Below are 13,459 nucleotides of genomic sequence, written 5' to 3'. Positions count from 1 at the left end.
GGCGGCTAGGCGCTCACCTCGTGCTGGGCCTCGCGGGCCAGCAGATCCGCGGTGTTGGGCTGGAGGAGGCGCGCTCGTTGGGCCTTGGTGCTCAGGCGGTGCGGGGTCCTGTTGAAGGCTGGCAGCAATCACGAGATCCTGTCGACATGAGGACGAGGTGGGGACAGCGGGGCCAAGAACATGCGCGGGAGGTCGTCCTGGACGGATCTGGGAGGGCGGTTGGCGGGGTGCCATGCAAGAAGGAGGGGCCCCCTCACGACATTCTCTAGGAGCATCGCGAGCCACGACATAGGAAGACGACACTGACGTATGTGGCTTGTAGGATGACAGTGGAGAGCTCGGCAGAGGCGAGGGGCAAAGCATGGAGACGGAGGCCCACGAGATCCCACCGACGAGGAGGTCCGTGGCAATGCTCAGGTCGACAGCCAACCATGGCGTCAGGCATAGCTTCTGAAGGTCCGGAAGAAAGAGAGAGAGACCGTAAGGTGATGGAGAAAGAGGTAGAAAGAAGAGAAAACGGGAGAACTAGGAGAGGGACGCGATGGTCCTCGAGGTGCACTACAACACGTACTTAATAGCAGACACTTTAAAATGCCTCAGAAAGCCCATATAATGCCAGCTTAGAGAAAAGAAGGCATTTCCAAAATATGCTAGAGATGGTCACGAAGGAAAAGGTCTTTTAAGGCATTTTTCTAGAATGCCTTCAAAGATCAACACAGAGGCATGTTTAAAATGCCAGCAAGCTCAATTTAAGGCATTTTTTTAGAACGCCTCAAAACATCAACACACAGGCACTTTTAAATAATGCCTCTAAACCATTATGTGGCATTTCTAAATAATGGCTCTACACCATTATGTTGCATTTCTAAATAATGCCTCTAAACCATTATGTGGCATTTCTAAATAATGCCTCTAAACCATTATGTGGCATTTCTAAATAATGCATCTAAACCATTATGTGGCATCTTCTGTATTGCCTCTAAAATGTTTCTGTGGCATAATAAAAATATGATAAAACACTATTACAGCAAGCTCAAAAATTTGCATCTGGATCTGTCCAAACACACATACAACAGTGAAACAAGATTGAGAGGCTACAGACAAGAGCAAGTGTTCACAAATAATATGCACGCGAATAATATCCAACAGTAAAACATCTGGATCTGGCATCATCTAGAAGTATCATCGTGCACGCGAATAATGTAAAGCATGACCATCAGAACATCTTCACAAATTCTGAAACAATATCAAAGTATCAATCACAAACAGAAATGTACACTGCCTACTGTTGTGACAACAATATGAAGAAGTGTTCCACCTTGATGCAATCAATCATAGACGGACACAGACAAGAGAAAGCCAATCAGTGGTGTGTCACCTTCAACTTCAACCTTCAGGAGTGTACCGGCATTTCTAGGCATCTACAAGAGCAAAGAATGTTCTCAGCAATGTAACAAGGTTACACAGACATGCATGCAAGAATGTATAGTTATACATAAGTATGTTGTTTCCGGTTGTAGGAGAGATTGCTTGAGTACCTTTGTTCATTTTTGTCGTCTCAGAAACTTTCTTTCTCTTCAGGGTATTCCTCACTACACCTTCTAAAGTACTGCAATCCGTCTGATGCTTGGTCACCTGAGTTCCAGTAGTTATTTTGTTGGGATCCACATTCTCGCTATTGTTGACTGACATCTAACTACAAACACTAGAAACCTGCAATTAGGTAAAAATAAAAATCATGTATAATTATACATAATATGAGCACAAAACAACAACTATGAGCTATGATAGTACCTTACAGTGCAGCAGGGTAGTATCATCTGTTTGCATAATCTGCATAAAAAAGAGTTCAGAATAGTTGCATGTACAAGAACAGGGCAAATGAGTTAGCAAAGTGTCATGTATCATACATTTTTGCGTGGCCATGGAATACACCTAGCTTGGGCATTTCCTAGCTTGTTTACCTTTCCTTGTGCACGAGGCAGCTCAGTTGTTTCTTTGAGCACGATGTTGACAAGAACTTCAACACAATGGGCGATGTCCCATATAGAATTTCTTGTGTCCATTCTTTAACCAAATAGAGCATGTCTCTGATAGACAATGGGAGCACACTGCTAAATTTTCCCCGGACAAAGATCCACGCCCAGGCCAATCACTTATTGTCCATAGTAGTGCAGCACGTAAGAGAAACTTCTTAGATTGAGAGGCATCATAAGTCCAGACTCCATCATTCCAAAGCTCCAAAAGATCATCTATGGTCAGCTGCATGTAAACATCCATGTCTTTTCCTGGATATTTTTTACCACGGATGATGACAGAGAGAATAAAGTTTGATTGCTTCATACAAATCCATGGTGGAAGGTTGTAGGGGATCAAGATGATGGGCCATAGGCTATATGAGAGATTCATATTTCAAAAAGGGTTAAAAGCATCAGCTCCCAATCCAAGTCTAATGTTGCAAACTTCTGAACTGAAGTCTTCGTGAGTAGCATCGAAGTGTTTCCATGCAGGTAAATCTGCTGGGTGTCGTATCAAGCCATCCTTTGTGCGGCCTTCGCTGTGCCACCTCATATCTGATGATGTCTTTGTAGAAGCAAACAACCTTTGGAGTCTCTTCTTTAGCGGGAAATGATGAACCACCTTTTGAGGCACCTTGTGGACACGCCTCCAGTATTTACACTCTTCCATCTACTTGTGCCACACAATGGACGTGATATGGAATCATCAAGTTCCTTCCTAAATAGAATGCAATCATTTTTGCATGCATTTATAGTGTCATATCCAATACCAATGGCTCTCACAAACTTTTTGGCCCCATGAAATTTTTTGGGCAAGGCATGACCTTCTGGAAGTGCCTCCTTAATTAGTGTCAATACCTCATCAAAGCAGACATTGCTCATTCCCCTCATATTCTTGACGTGAAGCAACCTCACCAAAAATTGCAGCTTCGAGAATCTTTTGCAACCCGGGTACAGCTCTTGGCGTCCATCATTAACTAATCTGTAGTATTCTTCAGCATCGTCGTCCAAATCATCTTCAGATTCTTGCTCTTCTCCTAAAGTACGAGTATCGTACATCCCAAATCCTTCCAGTAGCATCTCATCCATCTCATCACTATCAACATATTCTTCAAACTGTGAACTAGGACCTAAAGTTGTTTCAGAGGGCCGCATACTTTCTCCATGATGAATCCATGTGGTATATCCAACTATGAATCCATCATAAATCAAATGATCATAGACTTCAAGTTCACCTAACCAGCGAGAGTTTGCACATATCTTGCAAGGGCAGAGAATCCTACTGTTTTTTGCTGACGTACGAAAAGCAAATTTTATGAAGTTGCTAGTTCCTTCAGAATACTCGACGGAAGACCTTGCTGCTCGCATCCAACTCTTATCCATTCTCAACTGAATAGAACCAAGTTGTACACTCCTTCTAGGAGTACATCTAGCTTATTGTGCAAGTGCCAGTAATTAGTGTATCTATATATCACCAATCTACAACATAGTCAAACTGCACAATGTCAAACCAAAATGATTGTTCAGGAGAATTATCTCAAACGATGTAGAAAAGGAAAGTAGCCGGGAGAGTTTCATCTAGCACATACATATAGTCAATCTACATGTATTAAACAATGTAGAACATCTAGCACAAACACAAAAGGAAAGTAAAACGATGTAGAAAAGTTCAGGAGAATTATCTCAAACACCTTGTGTGAACCTGGGCGTTGGATCAACAGCAGAACGTGAGCGAGCTTGATGCGTGCACAACAACAGAACTTCAGGAGATCGGGAAGAGGGCCACCTTCCTCCTACTCCATTGCCTCCTCGGCCTGGCCAGCGCGGGTGGGGAGTAAAGGTCGAACTGTCTTCGCTAGGCGAGCGGGGGCGGCTGGATGCGGCCGATTTGGTCCGGAGGGCGCCGGATCAGAGCTTCCCCGAAGCTAAACCAGCGGCGTGGCCACGAGCATTGCGTGAGGGCGGAACCCTAGGAGACAGCGTGACGGAGCGGCGGGGAGGGCTACCGGCGGCGGCTACTGGTGACACTCTTGTCCACCGCGATGTGCACAGAGAGGTGGGCGGCGAGTTTTCTTTTTTCTTATTTCCGTGTTGTCCACCGATGTGCAGAGAGAGGTGGGAGGGTTGTTTCGTAAATAGTCAAACATCAAGGGTCAAATTGTATAATAAAATTAGTATTAGAGGCGCTCTCGGCCAGAATGCCAGTAACAATCGGAGGCACTTTTTCAAACTGCAATTAGTACATGATTTTAAGGCATTTTAGGAAATCGTCGTTAATAAAATGCCTCCTAATGACGTACGTCTTGTAGTGATGGTACAGGCTAGGGACTAGGTTTGGAATGTTTTATACCTAGCTGGATTACGTTAGGGGCTATATTCTCCCTCGATTTTGAACGGGCGGTCAAGAATAATAGGTTAGAGTGTCCAATGGAAAAACTGATGATGGTTTGGGGTATTACCGGGTTGATCCAGACCCAATGGTCACGACGCCGAGTTCGGGTCCGGGGGAGTTTTGGACTAGGTTGCGTGAATAATGGTGCACTGTGCAAAGGGGCTAGGCTGAGATGAGAGGGAAAACGGACAGCCCGGTGACAGAGTTTAAAATACCAAAACGTGTGTGACTTAGACCGATTATAGTGTCGCTATAGGTTTAACGGTTTGGGTATCATACGACCTCCGAATGGGACAAAATTTGGCAGGCGGTCTACCTACAATAAATTAAGACAGCATGCCAACTTTCAATACATTCCGAGAATGTTTTATGCACACTTAAAAACAATAATTATCGATGCCACAAGAGTGTGCGTATGTGGTTGGTCCCGAAACGGCCGATGACAAAAAGTAAGAGAACCGGCAACTAACAAAAGATGCAAGTTTTTGAAAAATGACTGCAACGGAGTGCCGATGTAATGTGGATGATGCGATTAGTGCAATGATGAATGCGAAAACCAAATAAATTACATGGCAATAACAAAATAAAAAGGCAATCTTCTCGAGTGTCGGTTCCGGGCTCTTACACCTATGGGTCTCTAGATAGTACCTAGATGGCTATTTGTCTCTCTCTCTTGGTCTTCAACACAATGATCATTGCATCTTCGCTTTGATCTATCCGATGTAACTCTTTTGTGCGGTGTGTTTGTTGGGATCCGATGAATTGTGGGTTTATGTTCAGATTATTCATGATAAATATTTGAGTCTTCTCTCAATTATAAATAGGATTATTATCCAAATGATCATCATTAGTTTGTAAATCTCTCTGGTCTAATGATTTGATTTGGCCAAATAGATTAATCTTTCTTGAGTGAGAGAGGTACATTGTAGTGGGTTCAATCTGACGGGTCTCCATATCCGAGTGACAGAAGGGGACAAGATATGTCATTGTATTGTTGCCACTAAGTATAAAACAATGGGGTTAATTCATATTAATTGAGTTCTCTTCGTCTACATCATGTCAACATTCTCCAAGCATTACTCTGGTTTACTTAATACTCTAGATGCATGCTGGATAGCGGTCGATGGTGGAGTAACAGTAATAGGTGCACGCAGGAGTCAACCAATTTTCTTGATCATTGTCATGAATATCTCATAACTATCGGCTTTTCTATCAATTACCCAACAATAATTTGTCTACCCACCGTATGCTTGCTTTCATGAGAGATGCCACAAGGAACACTATGGCCCCGGGGTCTATTCACTTATAAATTTACAAGCACTATGATTTCCTTGCTGTCTTTATTTACTCATTATTTACTTTTCACTTTGCAACTTTGAACCGCACTACTTACTTGCTTGCAAATAACGAGACAAGGGGATTGACAACCCTCCTCCTCACGTTGGGTGCAAGTGTTTGTTTCTTTTGTGTGCAGCTGCTGAAGATAGGGGTTGGTTGTTACTATATTGGTTCAATAAACCTTGGTTCTCTACTCAGGGAAATACTTACCTATATAGTGTTGCATCACCCATTCCTCTTCATGGAAAAGCCAACGCGGATCACAAGCATCAAGAAGGATTTCTGGCGCCGTTGTGTGGGATTATCATCAACCTAGTATCAAGCCACTTCACAAAAATATCATTCACTTGTTCTTGTTTTTAATTGTTTTTATAATTTTATTGCTCCATAAAAATCAAAAATACAAAAATATTTATCTTTGCTTGTCGCTATTTTCCTTCTTTGCTTGCTACCATAGCTAGTTCTTCTTTTGTCCCTTTACTCCCAATATTGAGGTACTCACTTTTAAACAAAGAGGGGAGAAAGTTTAAAAGATGCATCATATATGATTTGAAATTCTCAAAATAAATCAATTTCTAAGCAGTCCCCCAACATCTTTCTATGCAATTTCTATGTCGATATTACCACTTGCTATAGATTTGTCATTGATACGATTACCGGTGGAAATTTATTAATGAGTCACACTCGGGATGATTTTAAGGCCATGGAAAATTTAGTTGCATTCCCACCTATTATCATTAATGAAACTATTTTGACCATGGAACCTGTTATGCGAAGGCTTGGTGCTATTGAAAAGAAAATTAATACTAATGAACAAATTGAGGAGTTAGATAAAAAGCTTCACAATCATATCACTCAATTTGGGTCACGAGTAGGAATGACTTTAAAAACCTTAAAGGAGAAGGATACAATTATTGATGATAAGGTAGAATAAAGCATGAATGGGATTGAAAAAATGGGGGAAGTCATTGATAAAATAGGCTTCACTTTCACACCCTCAAAACTAAGGCTAGTACCTCTCGAAATAAAGGTCCCAAATTCATATATATGTTCCTAAAAGCATGGGTACCCCTCCTACGAAAAGAGACGAAGATCTCCAAATTATTAGTCTGCATCCCAACTTTAAACTTGATAAAGGATCCTATTTTAAAGCCCCCTACTGTTACCATTTTTCATGGTTGTGTTATTGAGGATTTGATGTCTAAGATGACAACACTTGATCGTTTGCATTATGCCTAGCTAGGAGTGTATTACAATAGTGGTAGTTGGGAGGCAACCCAATAGTTATCTTAATTTTTGATCTTTACATTATGTTTGTGTGTCATCACATGATTGTTTCCTATGTAGTAATTACGTTTTTGTGTTTAAATTAATGTTTGTGCGAAGTAAAGCCTTTGGGATGACTTGCATGATTAGTAGAATTGTTGCGGTGTAAAAACAAAAACTTTAGCGTCCACTGCAGAATTTCTCTGATTTAACCAGAACATCTTTATAATCTGAAGTTTTGACACAGTATTTCCATACAAATTCCCCAGGTCATCCTAATTTTTCATATATTGGAGTTAGATAAGTACGTAATTAAGTGTACCATTACAGATTGCTCTATCTTAGACTAATTCTGTTTTTGCATCAATAGTTTTCTTGTTTCGATGATTCATCATGTAGGGGGTATAAGTCATGGAGAAGTTATAATATAGTAATGTATGCAATAATAAAATATGAATCAATTCATAATAGTATCTAAAGTATTTGATAGGTTTATTATACTAACGGATCTCGCAAAATTTCTGTTGAGTTTAGTGTCTTGAAGTTTTCAAGTTTTAGGTGTTATCGCGATGGAGGAAGGAATAAGGAGTGGCAAGAGCCTAATATTGGGGATGCCCAAGGAACCCCAAGGTAATATTCTAAGGAAGGCTCAAGCTTCTAAGCTTGTGGCTGCCCCGGAAGGCAGCCCCTGTTTCGTCTCAATCCATCGGTATGTCACTTGGAGCTACATTTTTATTCATCACATGATACGAGTTTTGCTTGGAGCGTCATTTGCTTTAGTCTGCGTTTTGTTTTGGTTGCCCACAATCATTGTTCTCTGAATACACCTACTTGAGAGAGAGACAAGATCACGATGATTTGTTAGAATACTTTTTGTGCTTCACTTATATCTTTTGAGCTTAGCAGTTGCTCTAGTACTTCACTTATATCTTTTAGAGCATGGTGGCATATAGATTTTATAGAAACAATTGCACTCTCGTTCTTCACTTTTTTTGAGCGTTAATAAATAGTGTTGGTAATTTGCATTGGTTTTAAAATTATTTCAAAAATAATAGGTATTCAATGAGTGCATAAACAAAACCACATGTAGCACGTAAAAGAGAAATCATGGTTAATGATATTAATGTGGTAATGTGAAAAAAGCATGAGTGCATGATCATTTGTTCATAAAAGTAACGTGAATTAGCGGTCTTAACTTGATATTCATACAAATATTCTTATGTCATGGTGATGATGTGTGAGCATACTTATTCCTTGTTGAAATCCTAGTGTTGGTTTAGAAGGGGCGCACAATGGTTAACTCCTACCAACCTCCTCCCTCGAGGCATGCGAGTAATGCATTGCTTCGAGAAAGGTAATAAAATATTGCAATAAGTATGTGAGTTCTTTATTAATAATGAAAATTCAAGTCTTGGTCCAGGAGACGGAAAGTGATCCTCTCCTCCTCATATGCATTTGGCACCAAACCAACATTATGCAACAGAGTAGTGAGGAACTCAAGCATCATGCATTATACGTCTCACATCCCTTATAAAAAAAATAATGCAGCCCAGATTTTTGAAAAGAAAATTGAAATCATTAGTAATACCTAGCTTGGCGATTGTGGTCGTACAAGCCCATTTGGTTGCTTTGATCTTCTTCCTACCGAGCTTGGGGAATTTCTTCCTTGCTTCACGGTCAGTGAAGACGATCCACGGAGTGAAAACTTGTTGTGGTGGTGAAGTGGATGAACTTGAAGCTCCTCTTATGCGAGAAGACCTTCGAATAAACATCTACATATTTTTAAATCCAATACAATTAAATAATATTGATCCTACAGTAATAACCACATCTTACTCCTCTAAAAACATCAACAAATCCAAGACAAATTGAAATCTAGATCAAAAATATGCAACTTCTACTCATGGTAATGCTAGGCATGTCACATGGATTCGCGAAAAATAGCTTGGGTGTCAAAGGAGAAACATACCATAGATCGATCACATGGAAGGACTTGAACTGAAACTAAGCGAGTAGGGAGACTCGGCGAAGTTTTGCTAGGGATGGGAGAGTTTTGGAGGAAGAAGTAGAAGAAAATAGAGATATGGGAGGGTTTATCTTCTTCATCGGGATTATTGTGGCTGCAAGGGGTCAAAACGACCACTCATACGGGCGCAAGCGCCCGTATGGAATACCTTCTTTAAACGTGATGACTTTCCCATTTTTCTCTCTCTCTTTTTTCCATCCGGAGTCTCATCTCGACTTGCGGGGGATTCATTATCTCCATCATCCTTTCCACACTGAGACATTGCCCTAATAATGATGATCATCACACTTTTATTTATTTACAGATCAACATGAATACTGATATGCTCTGAATCTATATGAATGCCTCTTGCAGTGTACGAGGATGTGCAATGATCTAGCGTAACAAAAGATATCAAAAAATGTACAAGCCATGTAAATATCATGCTAGCTATCTTATGATCATGAAAAGCAATACAATGGAAGTACAAGTCATATGAAGTGACAGTGGAAGTTGCACGGCAATATATCTCGGAATGGCTATGGAAATGCCACGATAGGTAGGTATGGTGGCTCTTTTGAGGAAGATATAAAGTGTCTTATGTGCAATAGATCATATCATATTACAGGGTTTGAATGCACCGGCGAAAGTTGCACCGATCCTCGAGGTGAGAATGGGCAATCCACGGTACCAAAGAGGCTAGTAAATATATGAAGGTGAGAGTGTGTGTATCCTTGAATTTTCATTATTAATAAAGAACTCACATACTTATTGCAATATTTTATTACCTTTCTCAAAGTAAGGCACTACTCGCATGCCTCGAGGGAGGAGGTTGGTAGGAGTTAACCATTGTGCGCCCCGACTAAACCAACTCTAGGATTTCAAGACTTCAACATTACTCTTGAGGAGTGGTGTAATTATTTTGGCTTCACCAACAATGATGATGATCTTAGATATGTTTATGATTTCACTGACCCACACCCAAGGCAGTCCTCCTACTAAATGAGTCAGCATGGCTCAAGGCAAAGAGCCAGTTGCATTGAAAGTTCTGTTATACGTTATTTCTATTATGTTATCATTGACTCGTTGCAAGCCCGAGGAGAAGCTTCTAAGGTTAACGATGAGAAAGGATCAAACCTTGACATTGATTATCCGCCCAACCAAGGGGCGCTACTATTGTTACACCTCGCACATCAAGAAAATCTTGCACAAGGAGACGTCGTCTATGTGGAGGAGTGATCACCATGTTGGCCAACTCCCTTGGTCTCAACTACAATCATCTTCACCCCATTATCGGTAACACCATTGTCAATATTTGAGTTCTCACTAGCGCAGGAATGGTGGTAGTTCATATTAGCCATCATTGCATTAAAATTCCTCGAGTGGCACCCTTGTTGCCCACTCCTATGCCTAACCGTTTTTCCATCAAGAATGGACAATTGCATTATGTTGCATAGGAAGGAGATCTAGCTTTTGACCAAGAAGGGCCAGAACCAGAACAAGTAGATGAAGAAGAACTTGCCACCGATGAAAAGGAGGAGGAGCCCCGACAACAGACGCAAAAAGACTAGACCACTTATGCAGACTTCCATGGCATCCGGGCCTCTATTGATGATATGAGCAACCTCGTCGCGTCCCTTCAAGGCATGTCCGCCTACATGAACATGAACTTCTCCAACATGAGCGAGGAGTGGGCTCCTGACCAACCATCGGGATGATCCCAACAGTTTGGGCTTGCAAAAGCCTAAGCTTGGTGGAGGTCATCACCACTTCTACATCAAGATGTGGTGGTATTTGAATAAATTGTAATGAGGTTGTACTTAAACTCGAGGAGCTTCAAAACACTCGTGTTGGTTTGTTCCAAAATTTTGCTTTTATTTTCTTCTTTTTTTGCCTTTGCGATTTTTTGGTTCCAAGTTAGTTTTCAAAACCCCGAAAAATTGAATAAGATTTGCTTTTCTCTTGTTCTTTATTTAGCCCCTTGGGGTTTGTTTGCATTTTATTTTGAGAGGAGTTCATCAATGACGTACAACAAGGAATACAAGAGTAAGGAAGAGAATTGTGTAAATTCGCAACCATGAAGGTATGTTATATGCCCCCCGTCTTTTTCTCTTGGAATACTTAGAGTAGACGTAGTAGTAGTATATGTGATATGTGCAGATAGGAGTAAGTCTTGATAATTAAGACAAAGGTTTTGTTCTAGTAATTGAAATAATTTTGTAGCCTTTGTTCTTTTTAATTCCGACAACCAAGACTTGTCGTGGGACTGATTTTAAATGAAATGATATTAACAAAGGATAACTATGCACAAGAAAAAGTATTTTCAAGACTTGGGAGTTGAGAAAAATTGCAGTGGAAGTGATGTTTCGAATTCTCAACCCCATGTTGTTAATTTTAATAGACTTAATAGCACTTCTGTATTAAATTGTCTAGAGAAACTTAGTTGAAGGGTGAATGAGATTATGCCAAAAACTATGTTATATCGCTTAGATGGTGCTTCAACTACTTACTGGTGCCATGGCCATGCTATTGTATGCACGTGTACATGCGTAAATGTGGCTCCGTCGCCTTTCTTGATGTTACGATGAGGACTCTGCTAATCCACCAAGAGCGATAGCTCCGATTTTGGCGAGTTTGTTATGTAGAGTGGAAACACAACAAACAAATATTATTTGTCTTTCTCTTGAATTGGTGTGTATGTGGTAAATAAAGGGGACTGATCATAAGAGCTTGAAAAAATACATATTTCCAAGGTCCATAGTTCCCAAACATTAAGCCACAACAAAAACCTATGGATGAGCACTTATTTGGCATAATCCCTTCACGTGACAACCAAAGTTCCAACAAACAATGCTTGAAGTTAAATGCTTGAGAGCCTTGAGGAGAAATAATTGTTGGTGTGCTTCGGAGCATTTGAGAATTATATTTTACTACATGCTTCATACTCCTTAACTTATGTTTTTTATGTCTCTATCAAAAGAAAACTCTTCTATGCATTCCCGACAAGCAAGTGTTGTCTAGAATAAATAGAATTGAGTGTTGCAAAGTTATTTTATGCAGTAGATCAAGAACTTTGTGTTGATTATATTTGCTTCAGTAACACTTCCACTATAACAATGACACTGCTACATATATGCTTAAGTTTTCACGTCAAGAAGTAGAGGGCTCATACGTCTCCAACGTATCGATAATTTATGAAGTATTCATGCCATATTTTCCTATGTTTACAATAATTATATATGGTTTTGATGCACTTCACATGATTTATTTAGAACTAACCCAGACTGATGATGTTTTCAGTAAAACTACCATGGTGTCGTTTTTGTGAAGAAAAAAGAAGTTCTTGGAATCGCCCGAAACTTTTTTATGATTTTTCTAGAGAAAATAGGAAATAACGGAGCGAAGAACCACCAGAGGGGAGCCATGATACGTCTCCAACATATCTATAATTATTGATTGTCCCATGCTGCTATATCATCATTCTAGAATACTTTTTGGGTATTTATTTACCAATTTATATTATTTTTGAGCACTAACCTATTGGCCCAGTGCCCAGTGCCAGTTGTCGTTTTTTGCATAATTTCCACTTTTTAGGTTTACCATACCAAACAAAGTCCAATTGACCTGAAACTTTTTGGAGATTTTTTTGGGGTTAAAAGAAGACCACCAAGCATCGAAAGAAGGCTAGGGACCACACGAGGGCCCCACAAGCCAACCTGGCGCAGGCTGGGGGCGCTCCTTGTTGGATTATGGGCCCCTCGAGGCCCTCCCAACTCTGTTATGTGGCTTATAAAATCTCGCATGACCTAAAAACCCGAGAAGCAGTCCGGAAACACTTTTCACGGCGCCACAAGTCTCTGTTCTGATGGGAGGCTATCTCGAGCTCCGTTTCAGCACCCTGCCGGAGGGGGATTGATCACGGAGGGCCTATTCTTAAACCTTGTTGCCCACATGATGATGTGTGAGTAGTTCACCACAGACCTACGGGTCCATAGCTAGTACCTAGATGGCAATCTCTCTCTCTCTCTCTTGGTCTTCAATACAATGATCATCGCATGTTCGCTTTGATCCACATGATATAGTTCCTTTTGTGCGGTGTGTTTGTTGGGATCCGATGAATTGTGGGTTTATGTTCAGGTTATTCATGATAAATATCCGAGTCTTCTCTCAATACTTATAGGATTCTTATGTGCATGATTATGATAGCTTCGTAATTCTCTCCTATCCATTGAAATAGTTTGGCCAACTAGATTGATATTTCTTCGATGAGAGAGGTGCGTTGTAGTAGCTTCAATCTGGCGAATTTCTATATCCCAGTGACAGAAGGGGGCAAGACGCATCTTTGTGTTGCTGCTATTAAGGATAAAATGATGGGGTTTATTCATATTGCTTGAGTTTACTTTCTCTACATCATGCCATTGTTTTCTGATACGTCTCCGT

The 13,459-nt window shown here is 40.6% G+C and overlaps 1 long non-coding RNA gene across 1 annotated transcript; it reads right to left on the bottom strand.

Moving 5' to 3' along the window:
- Positions 1–1,001: 1,001 nt before the first annotated feature.
- On the bottom strand, positions 1,002–2,601 carry LOC123446369. The gene is made up of 4 exons (XR_006631335.1): positions 1,911–2,601; positions 1,795–1,833; positions 1,539–1,713; positions 1,002–1,421 (listed from the first exon to the last, which is right to left on the bottom strand). It is a non-coding gene; the product is annotated as an uncharacterized LOC123446369 (long non-coding RNA).
- Between the last annotated feature and the right edge of the window lie 10,858 nt (positions 2,602–13,459).

Source organism: Hordeum vulgare, chromosome 4H (genome assembly GCF_904849725.1).
Source record: "Hordeum vulgare subsp. vulgare chromosome 4H, MorexV3_pseudomolecules_assembly, whole genome shotgun sequence".
Taxonomy (NCBI): Eukaryota; Viridiplantae; Streptophyta; class Magnoliopsida; order Poales; family Poaceae; genus Hordeum; species Hordeum vulgare.
This window is presented reverse-complemented; position numbering and strand designations above follow the sequence as displayed.